At 38.6% G+C, this 6,892-nt stretch overlaps 1 pseudogene; it reads right to left on the bottom strand.

Moving 5' to 3' along the window:
- Positions 1 to 471: 471 nt before the first annotated feature.
- Positions 472 to 1,360, bottom strand: LOC110133990 (protein NipSnap homolog 2 pseudogene; annotated as a pseudogene).
- Between the last annotated feature and the right edge of the window lie 5,532 nt (positions 1,361 to 6,892).

Consider the following 6,892-nt stretch of genomic DNA (forward strand, 5'->3'; position numbering starts at 1 on the left):
CATTTCCAGGTATTGAGTACACTTATAATTTGTTCCTAGTCTGAAACTCAGAAAAAAATGCTACAGAAACATGATGAAATTTATATTTCTTCCTGATACAAGAAATCTGTCTAAAAAATCTGTAATTATAAAACAGATTTGCTCTTTATAAAGAAATGGCTAACTTTTTTTCCCCCATGGTTAGATTCTTACTTGGAGATGACTCCAATTTTCAGTTGAGCTCTCTTTTCCTGGGGGGGTGAGAGGTGGGGAGAGGTGGATTGTTGTTAATATTATAAGGCACATTTGATAAACCTAGGGATGTTTCAGAGGACTACAGCACACTGTTACAATCAGCCAAACTGTAATAGTTTCCTGTCTTGTGATTATGTCAATTTTAAAGAAAAGAGGTCTCTTACAAGCTATTTACAACAGTTTACACTTCAGTGTTTCTCTCTCACACAGTTCAGATTGATTGATGACAAGCACTTGTCACATAAACTTCTGTAGGCACATCTCCATTCTGTTGCTTCCGTGGAGGAGCGAGGTCTTCTGTGGGATCATGATTCTGGATTCCGTTTCCTGCATAAGCGGGACTGCATAATATACTAGCTCTTCCCAGCCATGTTTATGCCATACTGCACTCCGTATATCTTCCCTGGTCTGAAGAGCCTTGTAAGCCCAAAGATGGTGCGCCATACAGAGCTGCCCAATGTGGGAGAAGAACCCTCCCCTCGTTACCGTCCTGTCTGAAGCAAATGGCACAAGCCCAGTAACTGCCCCATTGAAACAGGGTTCCTGGTTGGAGCTGGCAGGATCTGAGTTCATATATGTTCCATCCGGGCTGTGGGATGGGCTCATTCCAGAAACTGAACTCCACCAGCAGCTGATTCTTGAGAGAAGCCTGTTGCGTCTTGCCTTACGGAATTACAAAAATTCCTGATTTTCTTTGAGTTTATTCATCACCTCCATGAGGGCTGGATAGCCTCCTTCATAACCCTAACCCTAACCCTAACCTAACCCTAAGGTGAACAGCTTGATCCTGCTCGCCATACCACGTGTTCCAAGTCCCCACCAAAGTACAAGGGTAATGTTTATCTTCATGAATCTTTGGCAACACCTCTTGACAAATTTTGTTGTATGCTTCTAGGCGTTCCAGGAGTGTCACATTGTGAAACTGTAATTTGTACAGACTGCTGGTTTCCTTTTTGATTATGAGGTTAGAGTGAGCATCTTTTCTTGGGTCAACTTTCTGGACAAACAAGGATTTTAGCCAGCTGCCCTCTCGAGGTCTGTTGTTGGGAGATGTCAGTTTCCGGAGCTGGGGCAGGAGGCGGCAGGGGCTGGCCCGCCCAGGAAGCCGCAGCTGAGGCCGCTCCATGCGGCGCTCCAGCCGCCAACTTGCTCGGGTGCCTCGCTGCCATCGCCCGGGTGAGGTCTCTGCTCTTTAATATGCTGTCTAGGGTGGTCATAGCTTTGCTTCCAAGGAGCAAGTGTCTTTTAATTTCATGGCAGCAGTCATCATCTGCAGCAACTTTGGAGCCCAGGAAAATAAAGGTCTCTCGCTGTTGCCATTTTTTCCCTATCTAGTTGCATGAAGTGATGGGACCGGATGCCATGATCTTAGTTTTTTGAATGTTGAGTTCTTAAGTCAGCTTTTTCACTCTCCTCTTTCACCTTCATCAAGAGGCTTTAGTTCCTCTTTGCTTTCTGCCATTAGGGTGGTGTCATCTGCATATCTGAGGTTATTCATGTTACTCTCAGCAATCTTGAAAACATATAGTCTCATGAAAATGAAGAGGCCATGGTTCTCTTATGACAGAAGCCTCTGGGGTCAGGCATCACTTTTATTAGTGTTTGGTCCCCTAAGTCTTTTTGCTTGACTTTATGACTTTTGGTGGATGCTTAATAAAACATTGGTTTAATACATGTATGAATGACTGAACCATGAATGTGAATAAACATGTTTTGGTTTCTAAGCAAGGTCCCTTAAATTATATACAAATAACTATTAAATATGCCATGGTTAGCTAATAAAAGAAATGTCATATCCAGGGAGCAAACCCAAAAGAGTTTGATATCATCTCATTGAACTCTATAGCCAGAGAATCACCTAGAAGAACACTAAAATATCTCTGATTGAGAAAAAACAGTGGGAGAAGTAAACTTGAATTAAGGGAAAGTGAATTGCAAAATATTTTATTTAAAAAATCATGTCAATGTATGGCAAGAACCACTACAATATTGTAAAGTAATTAGCCTCCAACTAATAAAAATAAATGGAAAAAAAAATGAAGTTTTATTCTTCTCAAGTTAATGTAACTCAGAATAAACTGTGGTCTAATAGAGGTCAAGCTCTCTGTTTAATAATAACAGCAAGAAGCCCTTTGTGCTGTTTCCTCCAGCTGCTTTAACAAATTCCTGCAAATTTAGTGACTTAACACAAATTTGGAAAAGATCTTGATGCTGTGAAAGATTGAAGACAAAAGAAGAGGGAAGCAGAAAATGAGATGGTTAGATAGCATCACCAACTCAATGAACATGAGTTTGAGCAAACTCTGGGAGATAGTGAAGGACAGGGAAGCCTGGCGTGCTGCAGTCCATGGGGTCACAAAGAATCAGACAAGACTTAACGACGAACAGCAGCATGTTCCTAATAGTTTGTGTTATCTTGGGAATATCGTTTAAACCTTAGCTTCAGTTGGGAATGCATTTAGCTATAGGTAATAGAAAAGTTATTCTTCATTAGTCTCTTAAATAAGGGTTTATAGTCTCACATAATAAAATCCAAAAATAGGCTGTTGAACCAGTATTTTTTTTTTTTTCTTCTTTTTGTTACTGGTCACATAATGGCTGTGACAGTTCCAGTCCTCACAATCACATACAAAACAGGAAGGGAGCGTGGAGGAGAGATTCAGCTGTAGTTTAGCTCCTTTAAACAAAAACCAACACACATACAACCAAAACAGATGTCCCAGAAGCCCTAGCAGATTTCGACTTTATGAGACACGAGTCTGAACTGTAGCGCATACTCCTACAGCAGGACCAGGAAAAACAAGTACCTAGACTGAAGCAGGGCAAGTTTTCTCTTGAACACATTGAGGATTTTGTTAGCAATGAGGTTGGGATGCTGGAATGAATGGATGTCAGATAGGCACCCCGTTGTGTCTACCACGTTCCCATTTTGCAAAATGAAGTTAGTAACACCTAACCTACAAACCGTGTAGAGTCCTATGAGGTGTGTGTGTGTGTGTGTGTGTTAGTCACTCAGTCGTGTCTGACTCTTCACGACCCCATGGACTGTAGCCCACCAGGCTCCTCTGTCCATGGGATTCTCCAGGCAAGAATACTGGAATGAGTTGCCATTCCTTTCTCCAGGGGATCTTCCCAGCTCAGGGATCAAACTTGGGTCTCCATGAGGTTCTGATAGGCTCACATATGTGAAAGGGCCTTGCAGAATCCCTTGAAAACTATTGAGTAGTTTATTTTACGCACAAGTTAGAAAGTATTCTATCCTACACTCAACTACGTACATAGTAGGTACACAAGTATTTATTTAGATTTTATGTTGGAAAGTAAACTTACCTTCTACTTCTGACAGAGGACTGTTATAAAATAATGCTATACACTGGGCTGATATGGTTTTTTCTTCTTTTGGAATGTATAGATTATTACCACAGCAATAACAGTAACTATAACAGCAAAGACTATCAACACTGCATTACAGTTTAATGACAGAAAGGAAGGGAAAATATCTTGTCATTTTAGTTGTACGGGAGAGTTTTGGTAAGAACATACTGTTACTTGACCAGTAACATCTGTACTCTTAAGAAAACAACACGAAAAGCCAGAATATTGGTTTTATAGCTGATTGTAAAAAGTCATCATTCTGAGGCATAGCGTCCTGGGGTGTCACGTGGAGATAGGGGCCACGTGGGAAAAACTCACATTTTGAATCATCCACATCACTTCCTATGACTCTGGTCATTGCTCTTCATGCTCTAGAAGGAGAATGCTTTCTGGTCCCTCAGCTAGTAAAAGCAAACTTCAATGCACCCTTAGGTTCCCTCTCATTTAATTTTTAAAGACAAATTTATCATGCTGTGAAACTCTATTAAATACTAGGCTAAAACTTTATTAACTATTATTTGTTATGCTAAAGCTAATGAAGGGGACAACAGAGGATGAGATGGTTGGATGGCATCACCGACTTGATGGACATGAGTTTGAGCAAGCTCCAGGAGTTGGTGATGGACAGGGAAGCCTGGCGTGCTGCAGTCCATGGGGTCGCAAAGAGTTGGACACAACTGAGCAACTGAACTGAACTGACAAAGATAATGTAGTTTATGTCAATGGGGATAAAGGGTGGATTTATTTTCTTCATTTTACTAAGCGTTATGACTTCATGTAGATTTAGTCAATAGAGTGTAATCCATCATCATCATGACATCTAATCCTTTATTACTTCAAAAGGCATCTCTAGACAATATTGATGTTTTCCTCCATAGATGAATTTATATTATCTCGCCTGTAAAACTGACAATAGCTCTTTAATTATTCAAGAAGTCCATGTTCAAAAATATCCAGTTGTCTCCAATATACCTTTTAGATCTGGTTTATAATATATAGATATAAACTATATATAAAAATTAACTAGATATATATATATATATGTAAATATCATATGTGTGTGTGTGTGAAAACCATGTACCTATATATGAAACATATGAATTGAATGAAACAGGAATTGGTTTATGGGATTATGTAGGCTTGTGAGTCTGAAATCTGAAGGGCAAGCTGGCAGGTTAGACACCCTCAGGCAGGAGCTTCTCTCTCGAGGAAACCTCAATTTTGCTTTTAAGGCCTTTCAACTGATTAAATGAGGCCCATCCACATTATCCATGGATAATTTCTTTTCCTTAAAGTCAAATGATTGTAGACATTAACCACATCTATAAAATACATCCATAGTGATGCCTAGATCAGTGTTTAGTTGAAATCTGGCTACTATAGCCTAGCCAAGTTGACACATAGAACTAAATTTCACAGTGTTGTTTAGCTTTTTCTTCTAGTCCTCTGGTGTCCTATATGGTGACCACCAGCTCCTAATAAGCACTTGAAATGTAGTTAGTCTGAACTCTAGTGTGAAATCCATACCAAATTTAGAAGACATAGTACAAATAAAGAGTATAAATGATCTCACTAACAATTTTTTAATTATTGGTTATCATTGTTTTTATTATTACTTATATGAAATAATAGTATTTGAGGTATGCTGGATTAAAAATGTATTAACTACTACAATTAACCTTATTGGTTCATTTTACTTTTTAAAGTGGATGACTAGAAAATTTTAAATTATATGTGTGGCAACATGTATATGTGGGGAGGGCAGTGCTACTCTAGCCTCTTTATCTTCTGTAAACTAGAAGTTAGACTCTAAAGATTTGGTTAGATTAAGCCTAAACTATCCCAGTAAGATTGCATTGTCATGGTACTTCATATGGGAGTAGAAAGTATTGTCTTTGTATATACTATTAGTGATTTAGAGCTTGGTCACAGGATTAAGGTGATGAACACTGAAACTTCTGTGGTAAAATTAGGCTTTTCTCCTTGTGACCAGAAAATAATCCACATGGTGTTACTTTGCTGCCATAAGAACATTCTGTTTCTGATCACCAATTTATCTAGTGATTTCAATAGCCCTTGATAATTCTTGCTCAAATCAATAATTATATCAGAGATTTCAAAAATAGCTAATGTTCAATTTTGTCATTTCTTATACATAAGTAATTATCATTAGTCCATCAAGTAGAGGTTTCCTGTTTAACTCAGATCATTTGCTATAAATACTTATTGAAAAGATTCTTGTCTCTTTTCGTTCATTCTTACCTCTTTCCTTCAATTGCCAGTTTTCAATGTAAAGAATTGATTTAATGAATGCCATAAATGATGATATGTTCACCGGAGGGACTGATGTTGAAGCTGAAACTCCAAAACTTTGGCCACCTGATGCAGAGAGCTGATTCATTTGAAAAGACCCTGATGCTGGGAAAGATTGAGGGCAGAAAGAGAAGGGGATGACAGAGGATGAGATGGTTGGATGGCATCACCGACTCGATGGACATGGGTTTGGGTGGACTCCTGGGAGTTGGTGATGGACAGGGAGGCCTGGCATGCTGCGGTTCATGGAGTTGCAAAGAGTCAGACACGACTGAACAACTGAACTGAACTGAAATGATGATAAATTACTTTTTTCTTGGTTTCTCTTTTTTCAATATCATTATAAACTTGTGGATTTTCTTTACATACAGAATATCTTTCAGTCAACTTAAATCATTATTCTCTTTGATGCTTGAGTCTTTATATTTAAACTATGGGTGGCCCTTCAGTTTGGTTCCAGTATCCACTGACACAATCTTACTGATCCTGGAAAGCTTTCTTGCTTTCTGAGAAAGCAACATATCCCAGAGCAGACTCATCTTGTGCCTTCCTGCTCATATTTGAATCAATCATTTCTTTAAAAAAGCCTTGTATTAGGAAATGTGTTTTAGAAACTAAGATCTTATGCTTAGAGTCATAACTTTATTTACTTGTAATTATATCTGAATTTTATGGTCATAAACTTGGGGTAAAAAAATGGAATTTTATTTCCCTATAAGCAACCTGAATTTCCACTGATGTTAGGAAACTCTTTCCAATCCAATTAAATTCAGCCCCTTCTGGAATTTTCTTAGGCTTAGTCGGATGAAAATTCAATCAAATTTAGATCTCTTGTTTCTTGCAATCCTTACCTTTTCCCCAAAGATAGTATAGATGTCAGGGCTAGGAAACACGAGTGTTATGTGTTGTCCTAGAACCTAAAAGGAGATGTCATATTCATGCATAGGATGCCAGCCTTTGAAAATAATAA

The sequence above is a fragment of the Odocoileus virginianus genome, unplaced genomic scaffold, assembly GCF_023699985.2.
Source record: "Odocoileus virginianus isolate 20LAN1187 ecotype Illinois unplaced genomic scaffold, Ovbor_1.2 Unplaced_Scaffold_3, whole genome shotgun sequence".
Lineage (NCBI taxonomy): Eukaryota > Metazoa > Chordata > Mammalia > Artiodactyla > Cervidae > Odocoileus > Odocoileus virginianus.